The sequence below is a fragment of the Hyla sarda genome, chromosome 2, assembly GCF_029499605.1.
Source record: "Hyla sarda isolate aHylSar1 chromosome 2, aHylSar1.hap1, whole genome shotgun sequence".
In the NCBI taxonomy this organism is placed as follows: domain Eukaryota; kingdom Metazoa; phylum Chordata; class Amphibia; order Anura; family Hylidae; genus Hyla; species Hyla sarda.
In genome coordinates, this window is record NC_079190.1 from 99,587,065 (window position 1) to 99,600,913 (window position 13,849).

The 13,849-nt window shown below is 48.5% G+C and overlaps 1 long non-coding RNA gene across 2 annotated transcripts; it reads left to right on the forward strand.

The window, feature by feature from the left end:
• The first annotated feature begins 1,174 nt into the window (after window positions 1-1,174).
• Window positions 1,175-13,547, forward strand: LOC130358831 (uncharacterized). 2 transcript variants are annotated; one of them, XR_008889659.1, is made up of 3 exons: window positions 1,175-1,577; window positions 12,236-12,363; window positions 13,396-13,547. It is a non-coding gene; the product is annotated as an uncharacterized LOC130358831 (long non-coding RNA). The 2 variants fall into 2 exon arrangements; XR_008889660.1 differs by lacking the exon at window positions 1,175-1,577 and adding an exon at window positions 1,784-1,930.
• Window positions 13,548-13,849: the final 302 nt, after the last annotated feature.

The window sequence follows — 13,849 nt, forward strand, 5'->3', positions numbered from 1 at the left end:
GTCCTGCCAAGAGTATGTTAGGTGAATGGGAGCGATATTAGTGACTGATAGAGTACATGGGAGTGAATTGTGGGGTCGTCACAGTAACGTTTTGCTGGATGAGGTGAATAGGCCTGATGCCATTCCTCCAGTCCTCCATATTAGCTGTGGTCCTGCCAAGAGTATGTTAGGTGAATGGGAGCGATATTAGTGACTGATAGGGTACATGGGAGTGAATTGTGGGGTCCTCACAGTAACGTTTTGCTGGATTAGGTGAATAGGCCTGATTCCTCCAGTCCTCCATATTAGCTGTGGTCCTGCCAAGAGTATGTTAGGTGAATGGGAGCGATATTAGTGACTGATAGAGTACATGGGAGTGAATTGTGGGGTCGTCACAGTAACGTTTTGCTGGATGAGGTGAATAGGCCTGATTCCTCCAGTCCTCCATATTAGCTGGTGGTCCTGCCAAGAGTATGTTAGGTGAATGGGAGGGATATTAGTGACTGATAGAGTACATGGGAGTGAATTGTGGGGTCGTCACAGTAACGTTTTGCTGGATTAGGTGAATAGGCCTGATTCCTCCAGTCCTCCATATTAGCTGTGGTCCTGCCAAGAGTATGTTAGGTGAATGGGAGGGATATTAGTGACTGATAGAGTACATGGGAGTGAATTGTGGGGTCGTCACAGTAACGTTTTGCTGGATTAGGTGAATAGGCCTGATTCCTCCAGTCCTCCATATTAGCTGTGGTCCTGCCAAGAGTATGTTAGGTGAATGGGAGGGATATTAGTGACTGATAGAGTACATGGGAGTGAATTGTGGGGTTGTCACAGTAACGTTTTGCTGGATGAGGTGAATAGGCCTGATTCCTCCAGTCCTCCATATTAGCTGGTGGTCCTGCCAAGAGTATGTTAGGTGAATGGGAGCGATAAAGGTGAAGACATGTTCACAGGATGTGGGTGAGATTCAGTAACATCTTATCCACTTGCGGACACTGCAGTTTACCGTAGATTTTGTACAGATCTGTGGTAGAACTGCAGAAAAGCCGTCCCATGTGAATATGAGCAGACTCCCTAGATGTGAGAGAAGCCAGCCAGTGGTGTGAGGCGGGTGTCATGTGCTGGCCTGAGCCTTGTCCCATCTTATTATTTGTGTTATCGGTCTCCTGCAGTCCGCTGACCTTCTGCTGTCTTATATAAGCAGCCCTCCTTCTGACAGGCACAGCACAGTCCTCTTCTTTCTAGCCTCCTCACCGTGTAACACAATGGGTGGCTGTGTCTCCTCACAAGAGCCCTCTGACTGACACGTCTCTCCCCTCACTTCCCCGGTAACTGACGCTCTAATCCCCTCTCGCACCACTCAGATGGCCATTCTCTGAACTGTCCCTTTCCGCGTGACAGCTCCCCCTTCCTCCCTCACACAGCAGCCCTGCAGCTGATCTTCGGTTATGCAGGTCCCCCCCTCTGACTCATCACTTGGTACAGCCGTAGACGCTTATTTCTCTTGCTCCTTTGCGACTGCGGCTTGGACAGTTCCACAGACCTACAGAGCAGAGGGGGAGGCAGCCGGCACTACGCAGCAGTTCTGGAACAGCTGGACGGTCAGTTTTTAGCACTGGGGAAAGATGGGGCTTAGGGGTGAAGAGGAGGTGACGGGACAGATGAAAGCTTAGGAGAGCTGGAGAAAGTGGACGGGGGGTACAGATAGTTGTGGTATAGTGGAGAAGTGTGATGGGGCAGAAAGGGAATGGACATTAGTAAAGACGCAGTGTTCGGGGGAGGGGGCGGGTAGCGCTATAAGGTACCGCACTGCTGTCTGTACCGGGACTAGAAGTATCGCAGGTAGCCACAAACCTACTGATAAGGTAAACAGGATGTAAGTGACGTAAGAAGACTCGGGCCCCTGCCAGCTGTACGGGGCAGCCTGGGCACAGCAGAGAACCGGCAGCAATAGGTACACTGCACCGGGGCTGAGGAGGAGTGTGAGGGCCGGGGATGGCAGATACACAGGCACTATCACCTTATCTTTTATTATCCATAGTCACTACCGTGTGGGGGCGCTGTGCTGATGGTACATTGGTTTCTATACTGAGGATGATCTGTAGTCGTGTGTGGTTGGATGATATTCTACTCCTCAATGAAAAGTTATAATGGTGCCTGTCCCTGGATGGTAACACCAATATAAAGCACAAAACCCTAGAGCCATTGTGTTATCACATCCAGATACGCTGATCCCACAGTTTTCAGCATTTGTAGCTCTCATCTTTGAGTCTGTACATAGGAGGGATTTTATCATTGTCTGTGTAATCCAAGTTCTGTTCACCTTAGTTTGCCTGGATGTACTTCATGTGTATTTCTCCCATATTTATCAAAGAGGTGCACGTTCTTCCTTAGTATCACCTATTCCGGCACCTATTCTGAACTTTCCCATTTTTCTTTTTACTTTTTTCAAATTTTTTTAGTCTCCATAAGGAACTATTTATTGCAATCTTTTGATTGTTATTACTGTTCAGTGGTATGCATTTGCATAGCACCGATCAGTGAAATCTGCAATCCACTTGTATAGTCTGCGTCTGCCGACCATACAAATTAATCCAGGAAGAGTGGCACAGAGGAGGTGAGGAGACCTTCGGTCTCCATCTTGACTCATCAGACCACTGCTATCCCACTGCGGGTGTTCCGATGAGTCTCTCAAAGCCCCCATTAATACTTTAGATGCAGTGATCACTTTACCCAGGGCACAGCAACGTACATGTATGTCGCATGTCTTCTCTGGTTAATGAATAGCCCACAGGGGTAAGTGACGTTGCTATACGACTAGTGAATGTGTTGTGGACAGCAGGTGGAAAGTAGACTAGCGCAGCAGAGAAGAGCACTCTGCACCCGACCCATGAAGTGTAAGGCTATGGTCACACAACAAAATGTCCGCATGGAAAATCTCCATGTTGACATTCCGCAAACTGCAGGCGCTGGCAGAGTCCGCAGAAAGAATGAAAGAGGAACGGAAACATATGGCACGGAAACATATGGCACGGAAATTCCTCTTGTACAGAGCAGCAGAATTAACTGGACTAAACTTGCAGGTTTGCTACCTGTTGATGTTGTAAGGACTGAGTAGCAAATGAATTGCGGACTTTGGCATCAGTTTTACTTACTAAAGACAAGTCTGAAAACTTAAATTGCAATTTACTTTTGGTAACAAATGGACAGAATATTTTTTATGTTGATGGACCACAGACTACAGTCAATCATAGACCATGGAGATTCACTCTGGGTTAACCTATATTTTTATGCTATGGAATTGCATTTTCCTTTAACAAAGACTAATGTGAATAGTGGTACACTCAATACAGACCTTCAGAATATGCTAAAGCTGTGTAAGCAAAAAGTAGCACTGTTATTGAGTCCTTTAGACCAGGAGTGATCCATTCAGATGTTTTCAGGGAGTAGTTGAGTTCTAGTAACCTGCATCATGCTCAGTATAACATCTGCCAGGCAAGCTGCAGAGAAATTTTACATTATTATTCACAAAGTCGATATCATTAAAATCACATAAAGATATTATCTGGCATGTTGTATTAAAGTGTACCTTCATACTGTCACGATGCCGGCTGGCAGGTAGTGGATCCTCTGTGCCAGAGAGGGATTGGCGTGGACCGTGCTAGAGGATCGGTTCTAAGTCACTACTGGTTTTCACCAGAGCCCGCCGCAAAGCGGGATGGTCTTGCTGCGGCGGTAGTGACCAGGTCGTATCCCCTAGCAACGGCTCAACCTCTCTGGCTGCTGAAGATAGGCGCGGTACAAGGGAGTAGACAGAAGCAAGGTCGGACGTAGCAGAAGGTCGGGGCAGGCAGCAAGGATCGTAGTCAGGGGCAACGGCAGGAGGTCTGGAACACAGGCTAGGAACACACAAGGAAACGCTTTCACTGGCACTAAGGCAACAAGATCCGGCGAGGGAGTGAAGGGGAAGTGAGGTGATATAGGGAAGTGCACAGGTGTAAACACTAATTGGAACCACTGCGCCAATCAGCGGCGCAGTGGCCCTTTAAATCGCAAAGACCCGGCGCGCGCGCGCCCTAGGGAGCGGGGCCGCGCGCGCCGGGACAGAACTGACGGAGAGCGAGTCAGGTACGGGAGCCGGGGTGCGCATCGCGAGCGGGCGCTACCCGCATCGCGAATCGCAACCCGGCCAGAGGCGGTATCGCAGCGCCCCGGGTCCGTGGAACCGACCGGAGCGCTGCAGTGAGAGGAGTGTAGCGAGCGCTCCGGGGAGGAGCGGGGACCCGGAGCGCTCGGCGTAACAGTACCCCCCCCCTTGGGTCTCCCCCTCTTCTTGGAGCCTGAGAACCTGAGGACCAGACTTTTGTCCAGGATATTGTCCTCAGGTTCCCAGGACCTCTCTTCTGGACCACAACCCTCCCAATCCACTAAAAAGAAGGTTTTCCCTCTGACCTTTTTAGATGCTAAAATTTCTTTAACGGAGAAGATGTCCGAGGAGCCGGAGACAGGAGTGGGGGGAACAGATTTGGGAGAGAAACGGTTAATGATAAGTGGTTTAAGAAGAGAAACATGAAAGGCATTAGGAATACGAAGAGAAGGAGGAAGAAGAAGTTTGTAAGAGACAGGATTAATCTGGCGCAAAACCTTAAAAGGACCAAGATAGCGTGGTCCCAACTTATAGCTAGGGACACGGAAGCGGACATATTTGGCGGAGAGCCATACCTTGTCTCCAGGGGAAAAAATGGGAGGAGCTCTTCTTTTCTTATCCGCGAATCTCTTCATGCGTGAAGAAGCCTGTAAGAGAGAATTTTGGGTCTCTCTCCATATGATGGAGAGATCACGAGAAATTTCATCCACAGCGGGCAGACCAGAGGGCAAGGGGGTAGGGAGGGGGGGAAGAGGGTGACGGCCGTACACCACGAAAAACGGGGATTTGGAGGAAGATTCAGAGATTCTGAAATTATACGAGAATTCGGCCCAAGGTAGAAGATCTGCCCAGTCATCCTGGCGGGAGGAAACAAAATGTCGTAAATAGTCACCCAAGATCTGGTTAATTCTTTCTACTTGTCCATTGGATTGAGGATGGTATGCAGAAGAAAAATTTAATTTAATCTTGAGTTGTTTACAGAGAGCCCTCCAGAATTTAGACACAAATTGGACGCCTCTATCCGAGACGATCTGCGTAGGCAACCCGTGAAGACGAAAAATGTGTACAAAAAATTGTTTAGCCAACTGAGGCGCTGAAGGAAGACCAGGAAGAGGGATGAAATGTGCCATTTTGGAGAATCGATCAACGACCACCCAAATAACAGTGTTGCCATGGGATGGGGGTAAGTCAGTAATAAAATCCATACCAATCAGAGACCAAGGTTGTTCGGGGAAAGGCAGAGGAAGAAGAAAACCAGCGGGCTTCTGGCGAGGAGTCTTATCCCGGGCACAGATAGTGCAGGCTCGCACAAAGTCCACCACATCAGTCTCTAGAGTCGGCCACCAATAGAAGCGAGAGATGAGTTGCACAGATTTCTTGATGCCCGCATGACCTGCGAGATGGGAGGAGTGACCCCATTTGAGGATTCCGAGACGTTGGCGTGGAGAAACAAAGGTCTTTCCTGGAGGAGTTTGCCTGATGGAGGCTAGAGAAGTGGAAATCAGGCAGTCAGGAGGAATGATGTGTTGAGGAGAGAGTTCAATTTCAGAAGCATCCGAGGAACGAGAGAGAGCATCGGCCCTAATGTTCTTATCAGCAGGCCGAAAGTGAATTTCAAAATTAAATCGGGCAAAGAACAGAGACCACCTGGCCTGACGAGGATTCAGCCGTTGGGCAGACTGGAGGTAGGAGAGGTTCTTGTGATCGGTGTAAATAATAACTGGGAATCTTGATCCCTCCAGCAGATGTCTCCATTCCTCAAGTGCTAATTTAATGGCTAGAAGCTCTCGATCCCCGATGGAGTAGTTCCTCTCCGCCGGAGAGAAGGTCCTAGAAAAAAAACCACAAGTAACAGCATGCCCGGAAGAGTTTTTTTGTAGAAGGACAGCTCCAGCTCCCACTGAGGAGGCATCAACCTCCAATAGGAAGGGTTTAGATGGGTCAGGTCTGGAGAGCACGGGAGCCGAAGAGAAGGCAGACTTGAGTCGTTTAAAGGCGTCTTCCGCTTGAGGAGGCCAAGACTTGGGATCGGCATTTTTTTTGGTTAAAGCCACAATAGGAGCCACAATGGTAGAAAAATGTGGAATAAATTGCCTGTAATAATTGGCGAACCCCAAAAAACGTTGGATGGCACGGAGTCCGGAGGGGCGTGGCCAATCTAAGACGGCAGAAAGTTTATCTGGGTCCATTTGTAGTCCCTGGCCAGATACCAAGTATCCTAGAAAAGGAAGAGATTGGCACTCAAACAGACATTTCTCAATTTTAGCATAGAGTTGATTGTCACGAAGTCTCTGAAGAACCATACGGACATGCTGGCGGTGTTCTTCTAGATTGGCCGAAAAAATTAGGATATCATCAAGATATACAACAACACAGGAGTATAACAGATCACGAAAAATTTCATTAACAAAGTCTTGGAAGACAGCAGGGGCGTTGCACAGGCCAAAGGGCATGACCAGATACTCAAAGTGTCCATCTCTGGTGTTAAATGCTGTTTTCCACTCATCCCCCTCTCTGATGCGGATGAGGTTATAGGCGCCTCTTAAGTCCAATTTAGTAAAGATGTGGGCACCTTGGAGGCGATCAAAGAGTTCAGAGATGAGGGGTAAGGGGTAGCGGTTCTTAACCGTGATTTTATTAAGTCCGCGGTAGTCAATGCAAGGACGTAGAGAGCCATCTTTTTTGGACACAAAGAAAAATCCGGCTCCGGCAGGAGAGGAGGATTTACGGATAAAGCCCTTTTTTAGATTCTCCTGGACGTATTCAGACATGGCAAGAGTCTCTGGGGCAGAGAGAGGATAAATTCTGCCCCGGGGTGGAGTAGTGCCCGGGAGGAGGTCGATAGGACAATCATAAGGCCTGTGAGGAGGTAGAGTCTCCGCTTGTTTTTTGCAGAAAACATCCGCGAAGTCCATATAGGCCTTAGGGAGACCGGTTACTGGAGGAAGCACAGAGTCACGGCAAGGGTTACTGGGAACCGGTTTTAGACAGTCCTTGGAACAAGAGGGCCCCCAACTCTTGATCTCCCCAGTGGACCAATCCAGGGTTGGGGAATGAAGTTGAAGCCAGGGAAGTCCAAGGAGAATTTCCGAGGAGCAATTGGGGAGGACCAAAAGTTCAATCCTCTCTTGATGAGATCCGATGCTCATTAGAAGGGGCTCCGTGCGGAAACGTATGGAACAGTCCAATCTTTCATTGTTTATACAATTGATGTAAAGGGGTCTGGTGAGACTGGTCACTGGGATGTTGAACCTGTTGACGAGCGAGGCCAAAATAAAATTTCCTGCAGATCCAGAGTCCAATAAGGCCACAGAAGAGAAGGAGAAGGCAGAGGCAGACATCCGCACAGGCACAGTAAGACGTGGAGAAGCAGAGTAGAGATCAAGGATTGTCTCACCTTTGTGCGGAGTCAGCGTACGTTTTTCCAGGCGGGGAGGGCGGATAGGACAATCCCTCAGGAAGTGTTCGGTACTAGCACAGTACAGGCAGAGGTTCTCCATGCGGCGTCGTGTCCTCTCTTGAGATGTCAGGCGAGACCGGTCGACCTGCATAGCCTCCACGGCGGGAGGCACAGGAACAGATTGCAGGGAACCAGAGGAGAGAGGAGCCGAGGAGAAGAAACGCCTCGTGCGAACAGAGTCCATATCTTGGCGGAGCTCCTGACGCCTTTCGGAAAAACGCATGTCAATGCGAGTGGCTAGGTGAATAAGTTCATGAAGATTAGCAGGCATTTCTCGTGCGGCCAGAACATCTTTAATGTTGCTGGATAGGCCTTTTTTAAAGGTCGCGCAGAGGGCCTCATTGTTCCAGGATAATTCAGAAGCAAGTGTACGGAATTGTACGGCATACTCGCCAACGGAAGAATTACCCTGGACCAGGTTCAACAGGGCAGTCTCAGCAGAAGAGGCTCGGGCAGGTTCCTCAAAGACACTTCGAATTTCCGAGAAGAAGGAGTGTACAGAGGCAGTGACGGGGTCATTGCGGTCCCAGAGCGGCGTGGCCCAAGCCAGGGCTTTTCCAGACAGCAGGCTGACTACGAAAGCCACCTTAGACCTTTCAGTGGGGAACTGGTCCGACATCATCTCCAAGTGTAATGAACATTGGGAAAGGAAGCCACGGCAAAACTTAGAGTCCCCATCAAATTTATCCGGCAAGGATAGTCGTAGTCCAGAAGCGGCCACTCGCTGCGGAGGAGGTACAGGAGCTGGCGGAGGAGATGATTGCTGGAGCTGTGGTAGTAACTGTTGTAGCATAACAGTCAGTTGAGACAGCTGTTGGCCTTGTTGCGCTATCTGTTGTGACTGCTGGGCGACCACCGTGGTGAGGTCAGCGACAACTGGCAGAGGAACTTCAGCGGGATCCATGGCCGGATCTACTGTCACGATGCCGGCTGGCAGGTAGTGGATCCTCTGTGCCAGAGAGGGATTGGCGTGGACCGTGCTAGAGGATCGGTTCTAAGTCACTACTGGTTTTCACCAGAGCCCGCCGCAAAGCGGGATGGTCTTGCTGCGGCGGTAGTGACCAGGTCGTATCCCCTAGCAACGGCTCAACCTCTCTGGCTGCTGAAGATAGGCGCGGTACAAGGGAGTAGACAGAAGCAAGGTCGGACGTAGCAGAAGGTCGGGGCAGGCAGCAAGGATCGTAGTCAGGGGCAACGGCAGGAGGTCTGGAACACAGGCTAGGAACACACAAGGAAACGCTTTCACTGGCACTAAGGCAACAAGATCCGGCGAGGGAGTGAAGGGGAAGTGAGGTGATATAGGGAAGTGCACAGGTGTAAACACTAATTGGAACCACTGCGCCAATCAGCGGCGCAGTGGCCCTTTAAATCGCAAAGACCCGGCGCGCGCGCGCCCTAGGGAGCGGGGCCGCGCGCGCCGGGACAGAACTGACGGAGAGCGAGTCAGGTACGGGAGCCGGGGTGCGCATCGCGAGCGGGCGCTACCCGCATCGCGAATCGCAACCCGGCCAGAGGCGGTATCGCAGCGCCCCGGGTCCGTGGAACCGACCGGAGCGCTGCAGTGAGAGGAGTGTAGCGAGCGCTCCGGGGAGGAGCGGGGACCCGGAGCGCTCGGCGTAACACATACAACTTCTTCCATATCAGACATGTGAGACACATCAAAAGTTGTGATCACTGGGGTACACTCTTAAATTATATGTATAGCTTGGAAGAAAGACGAGACAAGGGTATATAATAGAAACTTTTAAATGCATAAGGGGTAGCAACACGGTAAAGCAGATTATATTTAAAAGAAGAAAAACCACCACAAGAGGTCTTAGTTTTATATTAGCGGGGTAAAGGTTTATGCAGCAATATCAGGAATGATTACCGTATATACTCGAGTATAAGCCGACCCGAGTATAAGCCGAGACCCCTAATTTCAACCCAAAATCCCAGGAAAAGTTATTGACTCGAGTATAAGCCTAGGGTGGGAAATACATCATCCCCCCGTCATCATCCAGACCCGTCATTAACATCCTCATCATCATCATCACCTGTCATCATCCCCTTGTCATCATCCCACACATCCCCCCTTCATCATCCCCTTGTCATCATCCCCACCCCCCTTCATCATCCCCTTGTAATCATCCCACACACCCCCCTTCATCATCCCTTGTCATCATCCCCACCCCCCTTCATCATCCCACACCCCCCCTTCATCATCCTCTTGTCATCATCCCACACCCCCCCCTTCATCATCCCCTTGTCATCATCCCCACCCCCCTTCATCATCCCACACCCCCCCTTCATAATCCTCTTGTCATCATCCCACACCCCCCCTTCATCATCCCCTTGTCATCATCCGCCCTCAGTGGTCTTCAACCTGCGGACCTCCAGAGGTTTCAAAACTACAACTCCCAGCAAGCCCGGGCAGCCATCGGCTGTCCGGGCTTGCTGGGAGTTGTAGTTTTGAAACCTCCGGAGGTCCGCAGGTTGAAGACCACTGCGGCCTTCGACATCCTCCAGCCTCCTCTCACCCCCTTTAGTTCTGTACAGTACTCACCTCCGCTCGGCGCTGGTCCGGTGCTGCAGGGCTGTCCGGAGAGGAGGTGGTCCGGTGGGATAGTGGTTCCTGGCTGCTATCTTCACTGGGGGCGCCTCTTCTCCGCGCTTCCGGCCCGGAATAGAGGCGTTGCCTTGACAATGACGCAGAAGTACGTTGGCAATGAACGTACCTCTGCGTCGTTGTCAAGGCAACGTGACTATTCTGGGGCCGGGCCCGAAGCGCTTAGAAGAGGCCTCCCCGGTGAAGATAGCAGCCAGGAACCACTATCCCACCGGACCACCTCCTCTCCGGACAGTCCTGCAGCACCGGACCAGCGCCGAGCGGAGGTGAGTACTGTACAGAACTAAAGGGGGGTGAGAGGGGGCTGGATGATGTCGAAGGCCGCAGTGGTCTTCAACCTGCGGACCTCCGGAGGTTTCAAAACTACAACTCCCAGCAAGCCCGGACAGCCGATGGCTGCCCGGGCTTGCTGGGAGTTGTAGTTTTGAAACCTCTGGAGGTCCGCAGGTTGAAGACCACTGTGGGTCGAGAGTTCACTCGAGTATAAGCCGAGGGGGGTGTTTTAAGCACGAAAAATCGTGCTGAAAAACTCCGCTTATACTCGAGTATATACGGTAAGTTACTGAGAGAGTAGTAAATGCATGGAATAGCCTTCCTGCAGAAGTGGTACCTGCCAATACAGTGAAGAAGCTTAAAGGGGTATTCCTCTGGAAAAAAAAACATTTAAATCAACTGGTGCCAGAAAGTTAAACAGATTTGTAAATTACTTCTGTTTAAAAATCCTAATCTTTCCAAGACTTATCAGCTGCTGTATGCTCCACAGGAAGTTATTTTCTTTTTGAATTTCCTTTCTGTCTGACCACAGTGCTCTCTGCTGACACCTCTGTCCATTTAGGAACTGTCCGGAGCAGGATAGGGGCATTTGCTGTACTCTGGACAGTTCCTAAAATCGACAAAGGTGTCAGCAGAGAGCACTGTGGTCAGGCAAAAAGGAAATTCAAAAAGAAAAGGACTTCTTCTGTAGTATGCAACAGCTGATAGGTACAGGAATGGTTAAGATTTTTAAATAGAAGTAATTTACAAATCTGTTTAATTTTCTGGCACCAGTTGATTTAAAAAAAATAAAATAAAAAATAAAATGTTTTCCAGTGGAGTACCCCTTTAACACCTTAAGGACCAAGCGTTTTTCGGTTTTTGAACTTTCGTTTTTTACTCCTTACATTTTAAAAATCATGACCCCTTCAATTTTGCACCAACATTTTTTGCTCATTTCTTCCGCCGTGATCTGAAATTTTAATCGGTACAATTTTTTTGATGGCTTTCTATTCTTTTTTTTTTTATGGTATAATAAGTGACCAAAAATACGCTATTTTGGACTTTGGAATTTTTTGGCGTACGCCATTGACCGTGCGGTTTAATTAACAATATATTTTTATGGTTCGGACATTTGCGCACGTGGCGATACTACATATGTTTGTTTTTATTTTTATTTACACACTTTTTTTTTTATGGGAAAAGGGGAGTGATTCAGATTTTTGTTAGGGAAGGGGTTAAATCACATTTATTAAGTTTTTTATTTATCTTTTTTATGCAGTGTTATAGCCCCCTCTAGGGGCTGTAACATTGCATATATTGATTGCAGGCACTGTTCAATGCCTTGCCATAGGAATGCATTGATCATTATTTTCTGCACTTCATTGCTCAAGCCTGGATTTCAGGCTTGGAGCAATTAAACGCCGGGAAGAAGGTAAGACACCTCCCGCTGTCCTCTCAGCTGTTCAGGACTCCGAACAGCTCCGCTGAGCTAACCGGCAGTGTATTCTCATGTTTTAGATGCTGCAATCAACATTGATTGCGGCATCTAAAATGTTAGTACCGGACATCAGCCCGATCGGCGATGTCCGGTATAAGCCGTGGGATACGCGCTTCACAGATCGGGAGCCAGCCACAGACGTAAATATACGTCCGTGTCATTAAGGGATTAAGCATGCATGGGATAGACATAAGGATATAATTCTTTTTAATGATAGGGCCTGGGACTATTCATAGTATTTAGGATATTGGGCAGACTAGATGGGCCAAATGATTCTTATCTTTCTTTCAGATTTTCGGGGCTCTCCACTTCACTTGTTGCAGTCGGCCAAATCTTTCTCTGGCACACCTCATAGTCTAAAGCAGTTGAGTCGAGAATTAAGAACATCCATGGAGGGAAAATACAAAGAAATAGCAGAGGTAATAAAAATCTCTCATGTCTTAAAAGGAGCATTCTCATCAGAAACAACCTATCCAGAATATGGCCTTCAGAGGCGTTCAACTGATCACCAGGGTCTCTTAAAGGGGTACTCCATAGCTAGATATGTTATACCCTATCCAAAGGACAGGGGTGCCACTGCAGAGATTGCAGGGGGTCCACAGCGGCCAGACCCCCGCGATCTCTGCAGCGGCACCACAGTCATTCGGTGCACGAAGCGAACTCCGCTCTGAATGACTGGCGAACAAAACTGCCATGCCCCCTCCATTCATGTCGATGGTAGGAGGCGTGACGGCTGTGCGCTAGTCGTCATGCCCCCTCCCATAGACATGAATGGTGGAGGTGTGGTGTGATGTCACAATCATGGAAGCCCCAGGCTTCCACGACTGTAACGTCGCAGCGCCAGCCTGGAGATCACGGGGGGTCCCTGCGGCTGGACCCCCCTCCCCGCGATCAGACATGTAATCCCCTTTCCAAAAGCCAGACATTTCTTTCTAGTATTATATGGTGGTTATTTACATGGATAGCCACCCATGCAATACAAAGACGATTTAAGGCTGCACACACAGTATTTTGAGCCTTATTTTGGTCAGTATTTTTACCAAAACCAGTAGTGAATACAAAACACAGAGGGGGAGAGTTATCAAAACCAGTGCAGAGGAAAAGTGTCCCAGTTGCCCATAGCAACCAATCCAATTACTTCTATCATTTTGCAGAGGCACAGGTTTTGATACATCTCCCCCAGAAAGTGTTGAAAATCTTTTCATTATAGTTTTTCTCTGTATCAGTTGCACTCCGCATTTTCACTAAAGATTCTGACCATAATTTGGACCATATACTTTCCAAATTGCTATTTAAGAATATGGCCTGAGTCTGGAACTGGAACCACAAAGTAATTATGTGTTCAGGCTCATATCGGGACTAGGGCTGCCTTAATAAGGTAAGGCCTTTAATATCCTCATTTATTGTTTTACATTTTTTATATATAAACTGGTATTTTATCTCTCCTACAGGAACTGTTCAGTCGTTCCCTTGCTGACAGTGAAATGCGTTCTGCTCCATATGAATTTCCAGAGGAAAGCCCCATTGAGAAGCTTGAGGAAAGGAGACAACGACTAGAACGTCAGATAAGTCAAGATATCAAGTAAGGGAACACACGTGGAAAAAGTTAAAAAGTAAACTATAAGAAATCTATAAGGTACAGACCATGAATATTCCATGAAAAAAAGTTTTTTTTCATATCAACTGGCTCTAGAAAGTTAAACAGATTTGTAAATTACTTCTATTAAAAAATCTTAATCCTTCCAGTACTTATCAGGTGCGGATTTGCTGCTACTCTGGTAAATTCCTGAGACTGACAGAGGTGTCAGCAGGGAGCACTGTTGTCAGACAGAAATTAGCGACTCAACTTCAGCAGCTGATAAGTACTGAAAGGATTAAGATTTTTAAATAGAAGTAATTTACATA